The 24,170-nt window shown below is 39.2% G+C and overlaps 1 long non-coding RNA gene across 5 annotated transcripts in view; it reads right to left on the bottom strand.

Annotated features, from left to right (window-relative positions):
• LOC146439675 (uncharacterized) overlaps positions 1–24,170 on the bottom strand; it is a 91,646-nt gene that overhangs the window by 45,698 nt on the left and 21,778 nt on the right. Inside the window, exon 4 of one of the 5 annotated variants that reach the window (XR_014850875.1) lies at positions 3,026–3,241. The exons of 3 other annotated variants lie outside the window; for them this stretch is intronic. This is a non-coding gene — a long non-coding RNA (uncharacterized LOC146439675). Of the gene's footprint in view, positions 1–3,025; positions 3,242–18,764; positions 23,822–24,170 lie in introns of those variants that run through there. One more of the 5 variants, XR_014850872.1, reaches the window with a different exon arrangement.

Genomic DNA, 24,170 nt, shown 5'->3' with positions numbered 1-24,170 from the left:
AACTATAATTCACAGCATTGTAGCATCGTCCTTCTCTAACTTCATCTTTCTGAATAAGCCCTTGTTTTTATTTAGATTGAACACTGCCTCACATGCAGCTTCTCTGGTATACATCTATATATACAACATAAAATGATGTTGGCAACTTTTCCACCCCATTTCTGAGACAGATTCAAATGTAGGAGAAAGCATACTTCACTTTTGCCTATTTCCACAATCAGACATTAATGTATTGCATATTTCAGATTCTGACCAAGATAATGTAAAATTAAAGCATTCTTCCCTCACAGTTTACCCATTTTTAAGGTTTAATAGTTTGTCTGATGTCCTTCAATACTATAATTCTGAACAATGCAAATTTTATCACATAATTTCTTACAGAAGATACTTAGGCCAAGAATTTTGATGTCTTGAAGATAAACTTTTGAGTGCTTTCCCAGTTTGGTGTGGGACCTCCTGCCTCTGGCATTTGTTCAATATATGTTGGAAAGATGCTTTCAGTTTCTCTGCTCACTGAAGCTGGAACAATCTTAACAGTTTTCTCTGTTCAAAACCTCTGGAATTTTGTTATTACCATGATACCACATTTACATTTAAAGTGTTGATTTGTGCTTCCCTTGTAAAGTGCTAATTTTTCTGTTTTCTTGGTGATAACATTTGTAGTGAGCTATACCTTTCCAACAGTTTCTAACAGGAGAGCAAAAGATTAGGCTCTGTGATATCAGAAAGATGGACATTCGAAAAGGCAGAGGATGAATTTCTTCAAATATTATTCCTAATGTTTTTAATAGCCCTTCTAACATTTTCACATTACTTGAAAATTTATGTTAGATATTTATATTTCTTCATAGCGCTAAGAAAGCTTTGAGAATAAACAGACGATGCTGTGCAAAAAGAAATTGATAATGAAATAGGGTTAACAGCAGGAAATGCTTTGGCTGCAGATGAAACTGGATTGCTGTTCTTTGTTTCTCTAAAAGAATGACTGAACAACATAAATTTAATTGTGACTCCCTACAATTCCTAATGAACAGGTATAAAGATCATAAATAATAAAAAGAACACTTAATTTCATCTGAGAGTTTAAGCAGACAGTGGACATGAGCAAATTGAAACTACACAGTTACTTCAAACTGAGGCCAAAATATTAGCAAAGCAATATGAAGACCTCTTTGTTGTTTACACTAATGCTTTCTTTGAGCAAACAGATGTTCTAGAATTGTAAATCCAATACATTTCATGAATGCTAATCCTCTAGAAAATAACTAGTTTGCTAGAGTTGGATTACAAAGAAGTTTACTTCTCTAAAAAGGAATTTCGTACCTAGGAGATTTACTAAGTCCAAAAGTTCCCCATAGTGACATATTTCTAAATTTTTTGGAAATTAAACCCAATATTATTAATATAATATGTAGGTGCCTGAGTATGCAAAATGACCTTTCTTATAATTCTTTTTAAAAATATGCACATCTGAACTAGAATTATAATGGCTTCAGCACTATGGATTAACATCATACAAGAGACCACAATTATGTCAAAGCAGCCATTTCACTCTGGAAAGGACAAATTAGATATTTTCGAATGTGCAAGTTAAGTGAACAATCTGTCATTCACATCTTCATGCTTTTCGATGGCAGATTTTTTCCCCTCTGGCACTTGTGGTTTCGATGTATCACCCGCCAGGAAAGGACATTGCTCTGGAAGGTTTAGCAAAAAAGCATTACAATGTAACCACAAAAAAAAAAATTTAAGTAGCATTAAGGATCTGATTTAAACCCACAAAAGCAATGAAATCTAAGTGTAAGTCAATTATGATTGACATGTGTCCCTTAACATATGCTACATACTACTTGCGGCACATGCAGGAAGTTATTAAAACCATTTAACAATACATTTTGCACGATGACAGCCAGATCAAGAAGCACTGTCAATTAAAACAAGAGATAGATAAATTCAAAAATTAGAGAAGTTAATTCAGTACAGGGGTGTAATTAAAAGTTCAAGTGATTATGTAAACCTTTGTGGTTCACTTGTTGGACTGTCAGTCGCATGCTATCAAGCTGAAGGGACCCTGCAAAGAACCACAACTTCCCCCAGCTGCCTACAGCAGGTCCTGTAAAGTCAAACACAGACCTGTGCAGAGAGGGGATTTCTTTATGGAAATGGCAGTCTCTGCTAATCCTGCCAAAGTTACTAGGAGCTGAAGGTGGTTAAAACTTTTGTTTGTAAGTGCCCAACTTCTGAAAATTTTGTTTGTGGATATTAGCATTTGGTCATCGTGAAAGCTGATTCTTAGTATAAAGATGTTCATATTGCTTTAAAGATAGAAACAGGTGAAGAGAACCCTGAAATTTGGAGCCTATATTTTAGAAAACCCTTCAATAACAAGATGAGAGTCTCTTCAAAGATTTCCAGAAGAGAGAGAGAAAAAAGGGAGGGAAGAAAGGAAGGAGGGAACTGGAAGCAATATGTTTCTGGTACTCTGCTTGTTTTGCAGGAGGTTCAGCTCATTAAAATACACTCAGAATGGTGCTGCTAGGAAAGCAGATTTTGAGTGAATGTTAGTGAGGTCTGCAAATCAGCTGAATTCTGCATTGCAAGCACATTCACTGCCTCCCGCTGTCAGAGGGGCTGTGGTTTAGCAAACATTTTTTTGCTGTGAGACCCAGAGTTGTTCACACAGAGAGACCAAAGCTCCTCTGATAGCTCCTGTCTAAAAGCCATCCAGCCCCGTTCACATAGCACCAGGCTCCAATGCAATGATTTAACATCTCTGGCAGGGTGGAGCCTAAATAGGATTAGGACAGCTCTATTTCTGTCTGCTCATGTAGAGGTAACAACCAAGGCATGAAATACAAATTCTTTCCCATATTTTGATATTAAAAAAATTTATTACTTTGACAAAAGATTGTCCCCTCTCAACACCACTGTCTTCTCTGTCCCTTTTTGTCTTGATTTTTAGCATTTAAATTGCAATTTTTTTCAGTACATCTTCTATTATGGCACCTAAAACAGTAATGGACAGACGTTCATTTCTGCATTCAGGCTCAATAGGAAGAAAACTACAACTTGTGGTACAAATGGCAAGAACATGCTCTAACCCTCTCTTGGCACATTCTGTCCAACAGTATGGAACATCTTGCCATGAATTAACACTCAGCCTCACAAGCATTGTCTCCACTTCATACTGCAGTAGGACACAGAACAGTTACAAAACTTCCCCAAGGTCATTGTGAAGTCTCTGTCAAAACAAAAATAGAACACACATGATTGCCAGTTTCTAGTTTAGCTATATAATGATTATTACCCTGACACACAACATCTCTTTATGCATATGTCCTTAGTAATAAAAAATAGGGAAAAGAAATACATCAGATACATATGATACAGTCTGTAAGCAGAACTCTCTCTAAACAATATGTCTTTCAAATTTTTCCATGAGGCATCAACATCTCTTTAAGGACTTTATCATCATTACTGACACATAATCATTCCTTGCAGGTGGAAAACATTGTGCCGAGAGATAATTGGGATAGTTATTGGATATGACTCCTCACTGGTTTTAAGGCAGTATGAAGGCATGATTGCATTCTGCTCAAAGAAAAGAATGAATATTCTCTGCATTTATGTCAGATTGAGTGATTTATGGGTATTGTAAGTACTGCATTAGATTATAAGGTCTAACATTATCTCATAGGATGCAATGCAAACTTAAAATATGGATGCTTTCCCCTATGAGAGAGGAAAACCTGTTTTGGCTGTTGGAGTCACATTTGCTATTGGTTTATCTGGGTGGGGTAATTTGATCTCAACTTGTGTGGAGGAAACTGCCATCTCACGGTGCCACACTCATTGTAAAGGGAGCAAATATTTTGAAAACCCTTCCCAAATAGGTGAGCCTATTAATGTAAAAATTCTGGTATCTGTAAATGAGCACTTTGCTGACATATTTGTGAGCAATATATCACTCTTAGGAATCCTGTTTCTCATGGACAGCTTAAATGGCTAAGCAAACTCTGGTTCCTCAAATAAGGGCTTGGGCTTAAGAGTATGTGGGAGAAAAAGGGGGCAGTTGGAGGGAGACACTTCTTCATCCTACAAGATCTTTTAGAGGTAAATTCCTGCCCAGCACTTGCAGAAGGGGAAAATCCCCTACCCAGAGCAAGAAAAATAATAGCTTTATATAGCGAAGAAACATCTAAGGAAGCATTAAATTTGTTATCCTTTGCTCTCTGGGATAATATTCATACATACTATGTGTGGAGGTTCAGCTGTTTCTTTTATTCTAATCATGTCACACCTGAAGAAGATTAAACAGGTAAAAATATGTGCACTATGTGAACAACAGGTGTGTGATACCAAGCAAATGAGGACAAGTACACTTCTGTAACAAAGTTACTGTTTTGTCTATAATTCAAAATTGGTGTGACCCAAAGCCCAGTGGAATCAGCGTAAGCTTCTGCATTAACTTCAGAGGGTTTTGGATCAAGGCCGGTATCATTCCTGTTGTTAGGGCTCATTGTTTAATTTTAGTAAAAGAAAACTGTTTAATTTCCTCTTTTAGAATAAAAAAATTTACAAGACCAAATGTCAGTTGTGTTCATTTTTTTATTAAAAGCTTCTTCACTGGATACTTTGTCAGTAGAGTGGTTAAGTCATGGCATATTTTTAAGATCTCATTCAATGAAAAAGGATGTCAGAAATTAACAGACCCAAAATTTACATCTCATGCTGTGGAAGCTTCCCAGGATGGGGGGAGGAGAAAAAGTAAAGAAACCAGACATAATTTTATTGCCTAGGAAGAACTTTGACTATTGTTCTATGCTGCTTTCATGGGATATAATGTCACTATATGCAATTCTACAGGCATTTCCAGTCATTGTTTCATATACGGAATTCCCATTGAAGTCAATAGCCTGCAATCCCATGGCAGGATGCGGCTGTAAGGGCAGTGAATTTTATCCTAATGTAACAAGTCAGGTGACTGCAAAGTCATCACTAAGCCAGGTGATGACACCACTGGAGCTGAATTTCCTCTGAAAAAAATAAGAAAAACATAAAGATATAAGACACCAAGTCCAGAACCCCCCTGCAGTTGCTCCAGAGCCAGAGAAACTCAGGCAAAGTGTTTGTAACCTTCTCACTCTTCAGTCATCTCCGAAAGTTGAAGAGCAGAAAGCAAGCTCTTCCACTACACAGGCAAAGCTTCTCTGATGCCAAAATTCCAGTTCCATCTTTCCTCAGACCAAAGCAAATCTTGCTGCCAAGATGTCATGCCCTATCTGTTCTATTTCACAGGTATCTGACAAGGCAAATCACAAGGACCTTTGAAACACGTAAGTCATAGAGCTTTTTACTTGTTTGAGGGTTTGGGGTTTTTATTACAGTCAACACTTTAATGCTGGATCATCATTATCTCCAAAAGTCTGGTTTAGTGGTAGCAGTTACCATCTTAGCCTAATTCTTGAGTGATCTGCCACATGCCTCACTGAAACTGATGTGACATCCACCTATAAATTTTCAGTTCTTAATTCATGTGAATCCTTAACCCTGAGATGCAGGGCAGCTATCAAGAAATAAGTTCAGAGGAAACATTCTGTTATTGGGGGAAAAACTCAACCAGCCACACCTGGGACACAGGCTGTTGGGAATATTGCAGGGTGTCCCAGACACTGCTCACAGCCATGAATATGATTGCCTTCCTAAGTGGCCTCCAAAAAACATGTCTAGGTATGTTCCATTTAAGACACCAATGACATGGATATGATTTCTCCAAACATTCAGTTTTATGGCTACTTTCAATTTTTCATTATAATATTGTGCCAGAGGCAATTCTTAAAAAGAAATTCTGATGGAAATGTTTTTGTCAGTTTTATGAGGAATGGAAGAACGAAGGATATAGTCTCATTGTAAAAAGAAAAAAAGGTAGTAACACAGCTCCTGCAAAAATGTCTGATTCTGAGATGTGAAATTTAGCATGGGTCTCTTGTGGTTAGTTTCGGGGGGCAGGGGAAATTGAGTGATAATAAACAAGAGAAAAATCATTCTTGTGCATGCTTGGTAGACAAGTAGCCTGAGGAATAGCATTTGTGATATCATCCCATGATAGGGGAGAATGCTTTTAAGTCTGTGGAAAGTGGATACCATGTCATATTGGCTCTCACCAAATCTGAATTTTGTCCCCATTTCTGCCACTGGCCTCATGAGTGACACTGAGAAAATCACTTTCCTCTACTTTGTCTCTGCTTCCCAGCTTTAAAATAAGAAAAACATATGCTTAGACATTTTTTTCTTCTCTTTTTCTTTATTTCCATCTTTTTTATGATCTCTCAGACCCCTCAGTTAAGGATTCAGAAAAGAGCTAGATAGTGTTGATATTATTATGAATAGCCTAAATTAACATGAGAATAAACTAGAAATTATGACTTTACAACTTCTTTTTAACACAAATTATCCAGTGTTCAGTCTGGCACAAAATTGCTTTGTATAAGAGGACAGAGAAACAACAAGGTAATAAGGCTACTTTTCTTACTATTTATTTGGGTTACTTCACATTTATGAAGTCCAGTTGTATGTCTTTTATGTTTTCTCTAGTGAGAATACAAAACTCCACTCCGGGAAACACAGAAGGTTGGAAACACCAAAAATATTAAACACAACGTTTGAAGTCAAGTTTTTCAAATAGTGGTGGTTTCATTTTATATTTATTAAAAAATAAAACACTTAATCAACATTTTAGGAGATAAATGCTGCTCCATTTAGGACTACATCTGCATGTGTATGTGTGTATATGTGGGCACACATGAGCATCTATATACTTTAATTAATGTTTTGTTCTGTAAAGCATTTAGAAGAAATAAAAAAGAATAAAATCTGGTCTCTCAACTTCTTTAACTGACAATATCTCATTAAGCTGAAGGATTCATTTTATTCCAAGTGCATGGCAAAAGACAAGTCAAAAAGTTTACTCAGAGCCAAGGGCAACAGGGGAGTTGCCTTTTTCAAGCAACATGGCTATACAAAACTTGCAGAGTTTATGGAATCTCTCTGGTTTGTATTGCTTTACGAGATTTGACAGAGGACTATTGTTTCCAGAAGTGTAACCTCTTAATGTGTTTCCCAGAATTCTGAAAATATTGAATGTAGGCAGTAGTGGTCTAAGGGTCACCTGCATCCTGCTGGAATAAACTTACCTATACATGGAGAGAAGTGGGTAATATAAATATATACTAAATATATACTGATATATAAAGATATACTTTTTTCCCAATAGATTCTTAAGAATTGCACAAAGCTGCTGAGATACTAAGGAGGTTTTTAGCACAGGAGAAGAATATTTTAAAATCTTTCGAGTGTCGAGCAAAACTTTCTGCTTTGTTGCTTATTAATACTTCGCAGACAGCACAACACCCTTCTTCCCCTTCCTCTTCATTTCAATAAATGCCTCACAGGTAGCAATCAAAGGAGGTCTGAAATTCTAATACAAACTAACTAACTTGATCCAGAAGTCTCTTCTCAACTAAATTATCCTGATCATTAGTACAGCTTCATATAGTATTTCCATGGATGTAAATACCACACACGACAAATATTTTAAACCACTGCTCTCCTGTACTGCCCATGTGCAACCAATTGATTGCTTTTTCCTTTTTTTTTTTAATAATTAGTTCTTTATTTTTAATAATTTGTGAGCTGTAAAGCACTTCTCATGGCTGCCACCCAGACTTTTCAATAACATTAAAACAAAGCAAAACAAAAGAGCCCTCAAATATTGACTCAGTAATCTATCTCCCTCCCTCAAGGAAAGCTTGCCTGCCATAAAATTCCAATCAGTTGCACACACACAATTATGAAAACATGGGCCTCAAAACTTCATTCAAAAGCCTGATTACACTAAATATAGATCAACACGTAATTTCTCCTTCCTTTCTATTTTTAAATCATGTTTTTGACAAACGTTGAAATTGTAATGAATGGTTTAGATTGTTTTTCTTTCTCTTTTGCATCAGAGCATTTGTGGAGGGTTTCATGGGTTTAATAGCTATGTATTCTTTATCGCTCCTTTAAAATACTAATAAAAGTGATGAAAAGGCATGAAAAATCATCACTGATTGCATAGGAATTCACTTAAAATATGATCTTTCCTTCTCTCAGTTATCATCTGTGGTGGTGTTTCCTTACAGAAATGGTAAAGGGCTAAAAGTTCTTAATAAAAAACACATGCTTTTCTTTACCCCACCACCACACTTGAATGTACTCCCCTGAGGAAAACTACACCAGGCTAACCACTGCAAGGCAGCCTTATGGTAAATCGGATCCTTTTTTAAAAATGCATTCCCAGAAGATTCAGTTTAATACACTGTTTCTGGAAATACCTCTGTGAGATTGTCTTTTCCCTTTGATAGTCTTGCTCTTCGTATTTTGAAGCAATCTCAGCTGGTGAAAGGCAGGAACAGAAAACACCATTTTAAGACAATTAAGCACTGAAGACCAGAATTACTGAGAAATTTTTAAAAAAGGAGCATGTATATTTTGCATTCAGTATCTCTGTTTCTATCTCTGGACATGTAAAATTCTTTACACTTAAGAGAATGGAAATTAGATTATTTCCCTTGAAGTATGTAAGAGGCACTGTTAGCAGTGTTACTGTCCAAACCTTAAAATACAGCAACACTGAGGAGCTCTTATCCACACTTACTGCCAGGTCTCAAATATAATGGACCTTCTAGTTAAAAAGTGAAAAATGGGTTTTTAAGGTTTTGTTTATTTATGTTTTGAAAGTTGATGTTAATTTGAGAAAATATCTCCCCACATAAAATGGAAATTACTGTGGACTCAGCAGAAAGACTTGTCTTGGAAGAAAAGAATTTTAAGCCAGTTCTTCCCATTTGAGAATGGCGTGTTTGGGTCTGCCAGTGATAATGCATTCCACACAAAACTGCTTCACTTCCTTGTTCAGGAGCAGTGACATAGCCTTGCACATTAAGGGGGGCAGAGGGGGAGAAAAGGATCTTAATTCAAAGACAGAAAGAGAGCCTAGAACAAGCATTTGACCTTGCTCTGAAGGAAAAAAATAAGTGTTAAATGATTTTTTTTTAATTGCCATTGGAGAAATAAGAGTATCAGATCAGCTGGGTTTCTGGCAAAGCTGCTTTCCAGAATGGTTAGAGGGACAAAATGTATTGCAACACACTCCCCCATTGTCCACCATGCAAGTAGCTTCAAAAGCACACCAGGAAGAGGCTTCTTCATGAAGGCAGTAAGTACAAGGAGGGTTATTGGGTTAGGAAGAGGCTCCTTTTCTTTGTAATTTCTCTCTCAGACTGTGAGAGGTTAAAATGGTTAAGCAGTTTTCCTTCACTCTGTATTATGGCTCATTCCTACAAGCAATAAAATGAAGGAATTACTTGTAAGGGCAGAAATGTCATTATTTTTGCACTCATCCTGACCCCAGCATCTAAAAATACAAAATGCTGGAATTTGTGGAGCAGGTGACATTTTAAAAAAGGGCCCAGGGAAGTCTAATAGTGTAAAGGCTAAATGTACTTAGGAGATGGAGGAACAGAAATAGAGAGATATCTCTGCTTCTGACCTAGGCCTAACAAGATTGGCCACATAATTCATTTCAATGACTCCTTGTCTGTGCAGTTTACCTCTGGGTTTAGACAGAAACATTTCTCTTTAGCATAATGGATCACAGTGTCAAGTTGCCTACCTTCTGCCTCAGAATGGGGTTAATTTTAGCCTGATCCTCATGTTGAACACACAAGGAATATATATGACTCATCAACCTTTGCCAAAAGCATAAGATACATTTCTGAAACTCAAAGGCTATCTGCTATTTGAAAAGATTTGGCTGCCTTGTATTAATTGAACTAAGCTTCCTTTAGGTCTCCAGCAGCCTACAGAAGCTACACAAGAAGGTATATAAAATTTCTAAAACACTCTATCACAGTTCTGCAATCCCTTTTTTTCCTTCTTTTTCTCTTCCTAACAGTCTCACTATACACCCAGCCAAAATCAAGTACTTAATTCTGCTTCCACAGGGATACTGCATTATTTCTAGTGTATTAGCTAGTATTTATCCTGCAGGCTCTCATCTCCGAGCATGCTACAGCCTGGAGAATCATGCACTTGAACAGGTGTTAAAGAATTAATGCAATCGTATGCAAAAGATCTTTTTACTCTACTTGACTTGAAGGCAGGTATGGCTAAATACTGAATCACATAAGTAAAATTTCAAGGAGTTTATGAGAAGTCAAGTAAGGATGGCCAGTTTGAGAAAAATTAAGACATTTTTTCTGTATTTCCCTTAGTTTATTTTGTTACAATCAACCAATACCTGCTAATACTGTCTGCCCTCCACTCCAATTTCCAACTCTCATGTGTAGTCAGGCCACCTACAAAGGTATAAGCAAAGTATTCAAAGGGCAAAATAGCGTAATCTTAGCAAGGGAATTTTAGGCACTTCCCGTCTCAGAGGACCGAGACTTTTTTTTTTTTTTAACATCACTTTTTCAGAGCAGATTTGACCTAAGGCTAAAATCCCTGCTAGACTGGAGGTCATAACAAAAAAGTCATGGGCTTCACCAGGGCCAGGCTTTCACTTAAGGACCCTGTAGCAGACTTTGCTGCTGTGAACCAGAATTGAGTCCAAAGAGCAGATTTGATGAGCAACCTGGCATCATTACCTATGAGGCATCTCTTTACCTGCCACAGTAGCAGCCTGTTTTGCAGAAGGAAAGACATGTGCAGTTCCCTGTGAATATTATCCTGTACTTCACATGGCCACTTCTGCTTCCCCAAAGCACAATGATTCATCTGATTTAGCCAGGAGCCCTACCAAAAAGCTCCAGTCACACATTGCTTTGCCATTCACTGCTTTTTTTACCTTGCCTTCCTTACACCAATGTTTCTTCCCTATGCCTATCTTCTCAGCAGAGAAACTGGGCAGACCAATGCTGGGGTGCTGCAGCTTTGGCAACACGCTTATCTAGCAGCATCTTCCTTGCCTTTCCCACTTTAGAGAATATCAAACCATATCCCTTCTTCTCTAGTCCCACTGAGACAACCTTTATTCAAAGCACAGCCATTGCAGTCTGTCAGAGCCAGCTCCTGTCAAGGGCAACATCAGCTTTTTGCCACCTAGCCCTTCAATGCCAGCTGCAGTGGGACACGCTGCCACTGCACTGATAATTTTTTCAGAAGCAAAATTCAACCCCTCAGAGACGCAGAGAGCCTCCTGTTATAAACTGGCATAGTTGCATTAAATTTATGCTGATTTACACCATTTGCAACCCTACATCTATCCTCTTGTGTATATGAATTATGAAACAGATTTTAGTTACAGTATCCCACGTTGCTCCTCAAGTAATAAACCATACAGTATTCTTAATCTCCTTAGATGCATGTTTAGTAACACCTTACAATGTTTTTTATAGTTTTCCTACCCTCACTAATTTCATTAATTTAATGGTCAATGTCTTTACACTTACTGAAAAACCTCAGGTTAAAAATGGCTGTTACAGAACAGCAGAACTACAAAAGAAAATCATACTATTTGATTAGAATACAACTGGCAAAAATAAAGAGGTTCTTGTTCATTTTTAGTTATAGTTTTCAACTAGAGCACATAACCCAGCTCCAGATTTTGGATGCATGTGAAATGTGAACCCTAATCTAAATGAAAAGTAACCTCCAGTATAATGGGATGAAACAAAAACCATAGCTCCAAACACTCCTAAAATTTGGGGGTTTCTAAATCTGGATTTGAAATTTATGGCTTGTGCCTACTCAAATAAACTTCTATTTAAAACCATATTTCAATAAACTTCTATTTTGTGGTTTGAGCCTATTTAAGTAAGCCCTTTAAAACTGAGTTCTATTTTTAGGCCCCAAATTTATTTACAGTATCATTTTTTATGATTTTAGGATTAGCTATATCTTTATGTAAATAAGAACCTTTGTTCAGAAGATATTTCTGCCTTCTGCATCCATGACCATAATCTACGGGATGCAACAGAAATGGTTGCATCATGTGTTTATTATTATAAATAAATCACTCATTGGCAGTGCTTCATAATAAGAACATACAAGAAAGATGAGCATGAGAGGGTGAGAAGATTTTCGTTCCTCTTATTCCCAAAATTTCTTTCTTTTCTTCTTGTCTTTGACTATTGCTAAAATTTATGATCTTTTTATACAGTGTTAAAAAACATCACTCAAAATGAAATTATTATTATTGTTTTTGCAAATATGCTCTCTGCCAGACCATGCTTTTTAGGTGCCATTCTTTATTATCCACAGCCTTCAATGTATACCTTTTTCTTTTTTCTTCTTTCCTCATCTCTTTCACTTTACCCAAATCTCTGACAGTCTATTTCTTTATGTTAGTACCCCTTTCCTCCTGTTTGGGGCCAAAAAGCAGTGGTGAACTCAGGTAATCCTCAGAGATCAAAAGTATACATGACTGTGCTAGAGTCACCTTGCAGTATTAGGGCTTTTACAGCTTCCTACTTTTCTCCCCATTAGCACTTGAACTATACCTCTTTTTCATGAGGCTCCAGGCTCTCTCTCAGGAGAGATGAGCAAAGAAAGAGATGACAGTTGCCACTTCTAGGTTTTCCAAAAGTTGGCAATCAAAGTGAGAAGTCATGAATCTACAGTACTGCTGCAATATCATTTTCTGTAGACCTAAGACATAAATTGTCATATGATTCCTTTAGGCTCCCTTACCTTGTATGCTATGTTTTTGTTTTAACAAAGAAAAAGGCCCATCCTTTTTTCCATTTCAGCTGAGGAGATATGACAAAAGGCAGAGTTTTCATGAACTAATTACAGTCCTTTGGAAATTACCTTTTGTGCTAGGAAAATATTTTTTTCCTACTGATGAGAAAGTAAGCAGTATGAATAAAAAGTACTATTTAAAGAAAGAGTACAGTTACATAACCTTTCCACAGAATTCAGACAATTTTTTAGCTCCACTTTGCAAGAAGAAGTATGCTACTTCCTCAGAATTATACACACAATAATCTATAAAAAGATTTCTACACAGAAAAAAATAATGGGTTTTTTCCTTTGGAAGAGAATATTGCCTTATGTCAGCGCACATTCACCATTCAACAAAGCCATCACATTTTGCCATATTCTAGCAGCAGAACCTGCCAGCATACACTATTGTCTCCCCTGCTTGAAAATCAAGGAGAAATGTGTGCACACACTTAATGACAGACTCCAACCCCTTAGGGTGCACATTCACAGTCATTATGAGCTGATATAGGGCTCCACTGTCACCAAAACAGAGCTCTAGGTGAGAAGGCAGTTGCCTACACTGGAAAACTGTGATCATTATTTCATTTTTTTGCTGCTGATGTGGTCAAGCAGGACCATGTGAGTAGTCCTCCCAGCTCAGCAAAGCATTTACCAGCACCTCTGCTAGAAGTTAGCAGAGAGGTACTCCTTGAAATGCAACCACATTTGCTGGCATTTAAAGAAGGGGTATGTATGTACCCAAAAGGGTTATGCAAATTAAAGTGTAAGTTAAATTATTTCCCAGGCAAGATATACACAAGAAAACATTTACTACAAACAGTAGTAAATGTATTTACTGCAATGTGCTGTGGCTAGCACAGCTTTTTCCCATGAGAAATTTTCTTGTGTTTTATAAATAAAGTTTGGATGTTGTTGGAACAGTGTCCCAGAACTTGGACAGTGCAGGCCTGGCCAATCAGGCCTGGGGGAAGGCTTCTGACTGACCAATCTGGGTGACTTTTGAGAACTCTATATATGTGATGAAATCAAAACAATAAAGGTCATTCCTTCATGCCACTGAGAACTGGTGCCTTCATTACTCTGCTAGCTGCTCAACAGCGACAAAGTGTTGCCCACTTAGGGTTTGTACTGAGACAGCAAAGTCATGAATCAGTATTCAGATAGTATAAAAACAGGGCTGAGGATTTTTCTACTGCTAAAAACTGTATGCAAAGATGTTATCTATTCTTCAGTGCTTGGCCAGTGTGTGAGAGGACCCCAGACGTTAGTTTGTAAGCATAGAGGTGTAGCTCAGGCTTTCAGATTCCCTCAACAAACTCCACCAGTATGGGAAACAGACCAAGAGGTGCATGGTACCCTAAAGGCATGAATTATTCACATCATTCATTTTACTTGCTATCTCCTAGAACCCCTAAGTGAGCATTTCCTTTTCAAGCTGTATGTAATATGCATTGAGAAAGACCCAGTTGTTTGGATGGAGGTACCATATTTGCATCTGTACTAGAAATATGCTTCTCCTCTCTCTTTCCATCTCCCCCAGAGAAGTGCAACTGAGTCATTATTTCTCATTTTAATAGACAACATCAGGGTAATTTTTATATAACAAAAACCAAACATCATGTGAATCATGCACAAAATCTTCTATTTTTCCAGGAAGGGTAGAACCACGAAAATAATTGTTAACAAAACATGGCATGCTACTTTTGGTGCCTTCCTGCCAGCCAGAAAAAAAAAAAAGCAGCAACAACAAATAAAAAAAGTCACAAAGAAGCTCCATGTTTTATCAACTATACCACTGAGCCTTTTGGCCATCACCGTAAATCTCTTCAAATTCTTGCTCCTGTTTTGATGGAAAACATTCAGTTCTATAATAATAGTACTTAGATAACCTGTACTTGACCTGTCTTTGGATAGTGATGATTTTCCATACAAGATGTTTTACTGTGATAACACAGTGATTCAGACACTCTATCTTAAGGCAGCTGGTGTACAAGTGCTTGGCTCTGGGAATTTTTTTCTCCACTGCTATTTGAATGTAAGCTGCGTGCTGAAGGCCTTTCATGCCAGGCACATTTTCAAAGTATTCTCCCAGTTAATGCATTTCCATTAGAATTCCACTGTTTTTTATTTCAAGAACACAGCACTGCACCCATGGGAACTGAGCTTTTCAGGTGTTAAAGAGGATTTGTTATAAAGAAAGTGATTATAATAGGATTTAATGTAATTGAAAGTCAAGGTACAGTAGCCATACACTGTATCAGAGACAGCATTAAACTTGTTTTGTGAGTGAAGGAGTTTTGCTGAGTAAAACCTGGGGCCACAATGAATAAACCAGGGTGGAAGACCTCCTGCTGTTGTGCTCCGTTCATTAGCCAGTGCTGTCCTGACTGCTTTGCTCCCCAGAGAGGCAGGGCAAGCAGCAGAGCTGAACTCCCAGAGGCTTCTAACAGCATGAAAAAAATCTACGGAAATAGCAGAGGCAGCTCCCACAGATTCAGCCCGTCCACGGAAGTCGTCATCCTGCAGGTTGTCACCAGCTCTGCAAGAAGTGTTCCCAGCCACAACCCCGGGTAGGTCGCCTGGCATTGCTGTGCAAGGCAATGCTTTTGTGCACTGTTGCACAGGACCAGTGTGAAACTAATTTGACTTCCACAAATTCACTGGATTCCTCTGTACCATCTACCCTGCTGGCAATCAAAGGAGTTGTCAAAATTGTCTGGAAGAACCCTGTTCCCCTTAATTGCTTTCCTTGCATCCTTGAAATCCTGTGGACGGACAGGCTTACAGTATCTCATATATTTAAATAACCCTTATTATCAAGTAATTGCCATTCTTCAGAATTTTCATCTTCTTTTTCCTTATCATAGCTTGCACTCTCTACTTTTGGCTTCATTCCTGCTCTCTCTCCATTTTCCAGGTCCAAAATGCTACCTCAAACAGCATTTTGAACTTCACCATTTAATCATAAATTGTTTTCTCTTTCTTCCTGCTTTCTTTTAAGCTGCTTCAGTGAGTGTTACAATGTCCTTAGATAACTCCTTTCTTGATTGTATGTGGGTAGTAGAAGTCACTGCTATTATCTTTTATTACACTTCTTCCCTTTTTGCAATTCTTCAAAATTATGCATTCCGTAACTTCTCCAGATCAGAGGTCAGGAATTTAGACTCACTAGTATTTGGGCACTTTTATGTCCCTAGCTGACTTGGTCAAAATGTTTTTCATTTAAAAGACAAAAAAGTCTCTTTCAATAAAAATGCACTTTCAAGGAAAGAAAAATATGTACTTTACAATGATTTCCATGGCAAAGAGAATTGTTCCAGAAAGAAATCAGTTCAGATCAGACCAACCCAAAGTAGACTGAGGCTCTAACCAAGCTATTGCTTCAATTTTCACTTTTCACAGGAAATCTCAAACAAAAAGGCTGACATTTTTCTTTCAGATTTCCTAGAGATATAATTGGCATTTGGAGGTCATGATGAACGTAGGTGACTGCATACATCTGCCCTTAAAAAGACAGTGACAGCTCTATATTTTGGGTCTTGACGAATCTGGTTCTTCACATTGAACAAAGACGTTTAGAAAAATGAGGCATTTTCATGCACTACAGTGAGCGTAAATTTCTCACAAGCTGTTCTTTCCTAACTGATGTAGAATATATATGCTCGATCTTAAGCCAACCACAAATCAAACTTGGGGTTAGCTGCATGTATGCATATATGAACCAGCATCATAATCATCATTACACCCCACTCTTTTGCTTGTTGCCATCCCTGAAACACAGGCCCCTCACTGGTGCTGCATGGCAGCAATTGCAACAGCATGAGCAGCAACCAGACAGCTCCAGCTTTAAGCAGCATGTTCCTGTATGGTTTGCTTTTCATGCTTCTCCCCTTCCACGGCTCAGAAGTTGCATGAGTGTAAAGAGAGGATGTTCTGCTGTGATTAAGCATCAACCAAGGAAACCAGGCTCTTGTTTCAGAAAGGAAAGAAATGATGCACCATCACCAGAGGAGGTGGAGGGTCTTGGGTCAGAGGAGAAAGGGGTGGCTGTTTATTTTTAAGGCTTCCTTGCTTCTTGTCTTGCAATTTGACTTTAATATTTTCCTAGATGCAGTATGAAACTGGAAATCCCAGGTTCATTGTTCCCATCCTTCTCTTATTCTGATTACAGCCTGGGCATCATCTGCAACTCTGAACCATCTCTTTTATTCCATTTCCCAAATGTGCAGTGGCCACACGCTCCTAGCATTCCTCATACACAGGAGAGAGAAAGCTGTTTGCACTATTATTTCCTTTATCTCTGCCACTTCACCTCTCTTTTTTGAGACAAGATTTGTATTATTTCTTTCTGAGGAAGAAAGGAAAAAACAACAGTTGAGGCAGTTCATGACCAACAAAAAGTGAAATGTCACCAATAATTAGTTAAGAACACCAACCCAAGGAACCAGCTTAGAACACACATAGACACACGCACGCATGCACAAAACAATTAGTGTTTCAAGCTTAAAATTCAGGACCTTTGATGAAAATGTGCGGTGGTGAGAGGATCAATTTCTGATGATGTTCTTCAAGGGCAGAAAGAGAGATAATAACTTTGATGCCAGCTCTTTGTTTAAATGACTATTGTTTGTAGTTAGCTGCTATTTAATCTCCACTACAGAGAGGAACCACTACACAGCTAAACTCTCTTCTAATGAGATCATTATTTTCTTACCACTCTTCAGAATGAATGTCATTTTACATAGCAAAACTACAGAGGCAGCATTTCAGAACACTGCTACCTTTTATCTAACCAACATAAGAGGCACTTGAGAAAAGGACAAGGAGGGTCAAGAAGAAAATGTAAGCGGCAGAGCTTCTTTGCCTGGCAGGCAAGGGCAGGACAAAGGAAGAGGTCCATGATAACAAGACTGACCGTCATTATCAGTGGAGAGGGGTCCAAGCTGTAAAGTTTCAGAAATACTTACAGCAGGTCTGGCCCAGTATATTAAAGGATTTGCCTGGATTTAATGCCAACCTTCAGGGTTTAGTCACATTTTTAATTACCGCTAAATATTGTTTAAGACTTTGACATTTGCCAATTATTATCCAGCCTGGAAAGATACCAGCAAGCTTAGCAGCATCAGAAACCTCGCTGCTTTTGCGTACTGCCCCTTTAAAGAGCGAAGTCTCTCCCTCGCAGACAAAGGGGACATGCATGCGATATGTGCCATTTTGCATTTCATTTTAGCTGCAGACTGAGGGATGAGAGCCTGTGCATTCTGCTGCAGCGGTCTCAAACCCTCCTGCCCGCCCTGCCCCTGGGCCAGATGTTGCCTGCCTTCCCCTGGAGCTCCGGCAGCACAGCCCAAACACATGCCCTTGCCTCAGCCACCGCAGCCCACGGCTGAAATGAAGGGCAGCTCTGCACCAGCACACCGGATGGATTGCTGTGTGCCGGGCACGGGATCCTCGGAGCAGGAAGGGAGAAGGCAGGGTGCGCACTGTTGGAGGCAGTCACGTTTTACATTGCTGTAAGTCGCTGCTTTGGTGCCTGCCACTCGGATCAGCCAAGCAGGGCATTCATATTCATGGGGCTGACACTCTACCTGTGCCCCTCTGCCTTGTTAATAAATGAATGGAGAATTCGGAACAGGAATTTGCAGACCAAGTAGCTGCCTAGAGCCAGCTAATAGAAAAAGTAGTCCCAGGGAGCAGGTAGAATTTATACTGCCAGCCTTGAGCATTCAGAATCGTGAAACTGGCCCAAGGAATCATGAGAGCTTCTTAAAAATCATGTGATTTTAATAAACAATTCGCACGGGAATGCTTTTATTTGCTTTTGGATTTTACAGATTCCCAGGATCATGTTTATAAACTTTTAGCCAGAATTTAAGGCCCTGAAGGCTCTTGTTAAAAAGGGAAAGAGAGAAAGATCTGCATTCCCCCCTCCACCCCCCGCAATCCTAGGAACGAGCCACATGACAACAAAAGATGTGATCAGAAATCCTACCACTTGTCAGATTTTTAAAGCCACCAGAGCAAACAATCATTTAAGCTCTTTCTCCCCCTCTCCTCCTCTCCCCATATTCCCCTTTAAAAGCGTGGAAGTTTTTTGCATTTGTTCCTTCTGTCGTTTCATTTGTTCTCCCCGTGTTTCTCTAAATCTGAAATAAGTCATCTCTTCTGCCCTTTGTTTATGGGAGAGCGTGTTCAAGAAGCAAAAGAATCAATGCTCCACTCATCAAATGGAGGAGTGTTCGGCATTCATAACATGAATGGATGAAAATAAATGCCTCTGGCTGCAGTTTTCGCCCTGCTGTTCCACGCTCTGGCTCCACCAGGCCAGAATCCGAGCTGCAGTGGGGAAAGGGGCCTCTTTGGAGTTTTCAGTGCAACGGTCAGAGCATTCAGGCATGTGCAGACATGCCAGTCCTGGCCTGTGCTTTTTGTTTTTGTTTGTTGTTTGTTTTAACAGCTGCTAATAATTATATTATCCTGCTGCAGAAGTGCTTCTGGGAAATGGGGATCTTTGAAAGCACCGAAGTGATAGGAGGAAGATGCCGCTTCCCTCCCCCCAGCTCCCCTTCACCATGTTAGTGTTCAGATACAAACAGCATTCCTGCCTCATTCCCCTCTGAAGTTAAAAAGACTTAAATTCTTTACAAGGAAGGTCATCCTTTTGTAGCCAAAACCCTGTTTGCTTTTGCCTTTCCACTTGCTTTCAAATGAAACAAAAAACAACCCTGAGAGTATGCACCAGCCCACTTCACCAACTCAGAAATTAAGCATAACAAGCTCAGAGGGGAAAAAAAAAGACTGTGTTTCAGTTTATTGATGCGTGTGTGTGTGTGTGTGTGTGTGTGCTCTCAGCACAGTGCACTTCCCAGCAGCTCTTCCACAAATGCTGTGCAGAGTGTTCCCAACGTGACCCGATGGTGAGTTAGCAAGCTCTGGGCACTCGGGCAGCAGTCACACGGTGTTCGGGACCTCGGTGTGCTCACTCAAAGGAACACTGTCAACTGCCTTCAATAGTGTTAAATATAATTTATCGATTCTCCATTGTTTGTAATAATAACCTCCCTGAAGCTTGAGAATAATGTTTTCTTTTCCCCTGCAGATTTTGTCCTGTCAAACATTTATTTTTTTTCGTGGTGTTGCTAATAGACCTTGAAATTAACATCACATTTATGTTTAGGATCTATACCACGACTGTTTGTGCTGGTGCACTGCACTCATCCATCAGCAAAGCAAAATAGGAGGAGGAAGAAGCATCTGAGCCCCTTACCACCCTGGGAAAAAATGGGTCGAATTCTGCCCTTAGACGTAGGCACAGAGCTCTCATTAAGGTCAGGGGGAGGCTGGCTGCATATGTGTCACTGAGGCAGAATTTGACTCCATGCTCACTAGCCAACTGGTGAAGCTAGAGGGGGCACAAAATGTTGGGGGGGCTGGTTTAATATGTCCTATTTAAACATTGGTTGTTGGGGATTTTGTTATCACTCTGTGAGATTGGGTATGTTTAACATGAAGAAAAGTATCTCTAATTACCTATGAAATTAAAATCAGCCTTAAAGTGAATTAAATTGGGGTCTAAACCAAGTGACAGTATCCCTTTGAACAGTCACCTAAGAAAAATTACCAAGCTCCAAATAAATTGGAAGACTGGGTTTGTCAGACTTGTTTGTATTTAACAAAATGGCAGTTATTCCATTTTACATTAGCAATTAGCATTAAAAGAACTGATAATTTATTTTTAACTTTTTTCTCCACTTTAACAAAATTTCCATAAAAGTTGTGCTGCTATTGAAAGTACATTGTGTGAGAACCTCTGTAAAACACAGTTTTAGGGTCCCATTAGCAAGCAGGAATCAGGAAATATTTAAAGGGCCCCTTGTTATACCTGCTAGTATCTCTTTCTTTCCCATGGAAAATGAGAAATGAGCTGGAATGTAAACAGGGGGGAGGAGAAGAATAAGAAATGCACCAGAGTGCATTTGGGATAGCCAAATCCTATGGCTTTGCGCAAGCCCTCTGACTTCTAGGGAGGGGGTTTCCATCGCTTGTAGAGAGCTGATGATGCATGGAAGGCTGACACTGCAAAACAGCCAGCACAGGGGGAAGGGAGCAGGCAGAGGGTGAAGGAGTAGTATATATAGCTTTTCACCTTTCGGTCTCTCTCCAATTCACTCTCTGCACGTGTTATATAAAATCACTCAGTGCAACACAACCTGAAAAAATAATCACACTTGCAAAACCTGTGTGTATCTAGAAATTGCCAGAAATTCATCTTTATGTAGGGCTCCCATACAGAAAATAAAACCTGGGTGATTTATGGCATTTTATTGCACTTCTTGGCCATTGCTAATGTTTTCTTCATTGAGAAATGGCAAAAGCTGCAATTTGGATTTTTATTGTGCAGTTTGCCAGCCTTCGCCCCAGCCCCCCTCCCTCTTTTTCTTTTCCTGGGTGAACTTGCTTTGAGTTTAGGAGATGAAAGTTTATGGAGGCAGATGAGTGTCAAGGGGACTGAATCCAAACACAGAGCCAATGAGCATGTTACCAGATTTTATCTACCCTCACTGAAAATACAGTATCCAGAAAAAGATGAGTGATTATAAAGGAGAGTGACTTAGCCTCTAACTTACACAAAAATTCTTGGACGGGTTTCTGGTTTTCTTTTTTAAACAAACAAAACAATGTTTCCTGGTTGGCAGTTCCCAAAGTCTTTCCCTTTTTTTCCCATTTTTTGGCACATTGCTGAAAGGTCATGCTGATGTATTTCCAAAACATGCTCATTGAGTACAGCTTTGCAAAAAATAAGAGCCCCTTTCTTTAAAGCCTGATCCTCCTTGCATTTAAGGCAGAGACAATATTTCAGCTGTTAGCAGGGATACAGGAGTAGAGCCTAATCAGAGAGGCAAATTCACTGTAGAATTAAATATAGACTGAGTAGCACAAGCTCAGTCCTAAATCTGCTGACACCATTATACAATTCTGTTTACCATTGCTTGTGTCTGCCAGACTATAATGGTTCAGGCTAACAATGCTCGTGGTACTTTTCAGCCTCAAGTAAAGATTTCTGACAATGAGGCAAGGGCTAAATTAGCTGTTTCTCATGTTAACATACTCTAGTGATGATTCCTTCAAAAGCCCTTGTTCCCCATGCACTTGGGGGAAGGAACTTAAAACCCAGCGTGCTTTATTTCTGCGATGAACCATATTCCACCAAGATGTTGGCAGATGAAAATCCTTTCAAAGATCGCACTGTCCATATGCTCAACGGGCTGCAATTTTAAAGTGTTGGGTTTGTTTAAACACCATGCATTAGAATACATACAGACAGGGCTGCTTAAACTAAAGGTGCACAAGAATGCTTTGCCTGCTTCCAAACATTTGAGTTTGTTTGCAGGAATACTGTCTTGTAATGTGTGCACATGTGCGTAGGTGCACGTGTGTGTGTGTGTGTGTGTGTGTGTGTGTGGCTGTCATTGTTTATTTGGTTTAGGCAAGCAGGCAGGAGGATGGGTAAATGGACAAAGAGCTTAACTAGAACTCAAGGAACTTACACTCTGTTCTTGGCACAGCATCAGGTTTCCTGCATGACCTTGTATAAGTCACTTATTCTGTCGTGCGCCTCCATCGTCCTTGCCTGTAAGAACTTTCCTTCCTTCCAGTACTGCTATATAGTTAAAATCCATTAATGGGCCATGCAAGAATTGGCCAGGGGGCAGAGAGGAGGGGTGGGTGTTAAAGGAAAACCTTCTTGATACTTGACTTGAAGGATCTCATTCCTTCCAGGTAACTTTAACTGAAGAATAAATAACATTATCAGTATCCACTGTTGTGTTGTAGTAGTGCTCAGAGACAATATTCATAAATTTGGAATCCATTGTGCTGGGTTATGTGCAAGCAAAGAACCAAAGTATTATATATTTGGCCTCAAAGTTACCATCAGAAGGATATTCATAATCGAAGTCAGCATTGCAAATCTTTGTGCCCAGATTTTGTTTTTCTAGAATTTTCATATTTAAGGGAACACAGTGTGAACTCACTGAACCCACAAACACTGAAAGTTTCAAGTACTGCTCTGATATGAAGCCTGCTGCTCTCTCCTTTAGTTGCTTTCAGTAAGAAGTGAAATCTTGCTGGCTACTGGATCAGGCTTTTGTGTAAGGAGTTAAAGCAAACACCACTGTGTTGCCTTTAAACTCCAGTCCTGATCCCAGTGAGTTTGCAGAGGGCTGAGAGGCTTTGAAAAGAAAGGCAGGTTTTTTGTCACCTTTGACACGCAAACATCCCGGCAAGTTACCTTGTTGTTTATTTCCACTGTACAACCCCGAACACGCTGCTTTCAGGGTGCTTACCTTCCACAGCATGACCTTTCAAGCAAATATATCCCTTCAAACTTTGGAATTCAGCGAGGTAGAATTAAAATCATTGACCTTTCTTTCTCCTTTCCTTTTAGTCCACCTCCCTCTCATATGCTTTCCCTTTAATAACCAAGAAGCACATCTGCAGTTTTTGCTGTAAACACTGCAAAAAGCATTAAGGTTTTTAAGGTAACCTTGGCAAAATCCAAATTAGAAAACATACTGCAGTGATTCACATTTAACCTCCAAGTTATTTCATGGCATAGCTGACAGCTTGCATTCTTCAGAACTTTGTATTGTTTGCTTTTTTTTCTTTCCCTCTCTCTCTGTAAGAAACAGGACAAAGAAAAAAATCAAACCCCCAAAAATGCGTAGGAATTTTTTTTCCATTAGAGGCCTGATATGTAAAATACACATGATGAACTAGTTCCTTTTCTGGTCACTAAAACTGAACTAAACTAAAAAAAGAAACATTTCTTGCAAGATTAGAATAACTGTCAAATCAACACCAACAACAACAACAAAAAAGCGTGGGTTCTTTTAGAAAAATTTGTGTAGCTTATGACTTGATGATTTAGATCTTCAGCTTCCTCCCCTCTAGTCACAGCCACTCAGCCAACAAAAAACCTTAACTGTTCAAGTCATCAAGGTACTGTCATCATTTCCTATTCCTGCTAGTGCCATCACCTTGGATCATCCTGCAGAGAAGAAGGGAGACAAAATCAATTTGGGGAGCAGGGCAGGCAAGGTACTCCACAGCAGCATCCAGGATGGAAGGCATCTGCTCAGGCTCACTGAGAGAGCAACAGAAAGAGAAAGATGCTGCAAAGGCAAGAGGTGGGGTTCTTGCAAAGGCAAGAGGTGGGGCTCTGTTTTTCTCAGAAACATGCTGCACTGTAGGACTGTGCCTTTTATTTTTGGCACAAATTGCTGTAGCAAATTATATAGCTTATCAGATGTGGTTTGTTAGGCTCAGTAAAGAAACCACTGCAAGGACTTGTTTTCCTTGTTGTCTGCACCCGATTATGAGATCGGCACAAATCAGAT

Source organism: Lichenostomus cassidix, chromosome 3 (assembly GCF_008360975.1).
Source record: "Lichenostomus cassidix isolate B80296 chromosome 3, HeHo_3.0, whole genome shotgun sequence".
NCBI lineage: Eukaryota > Metazoa > Chordata > Aves > Passeriformes > Meliphagidae > Lichenostomus > Lichenostomus cassidix.
Note: the sequence above shows the minus strand (reverse complement) of the source record. Positions and strands in the feature narration are given on the sequence as shown.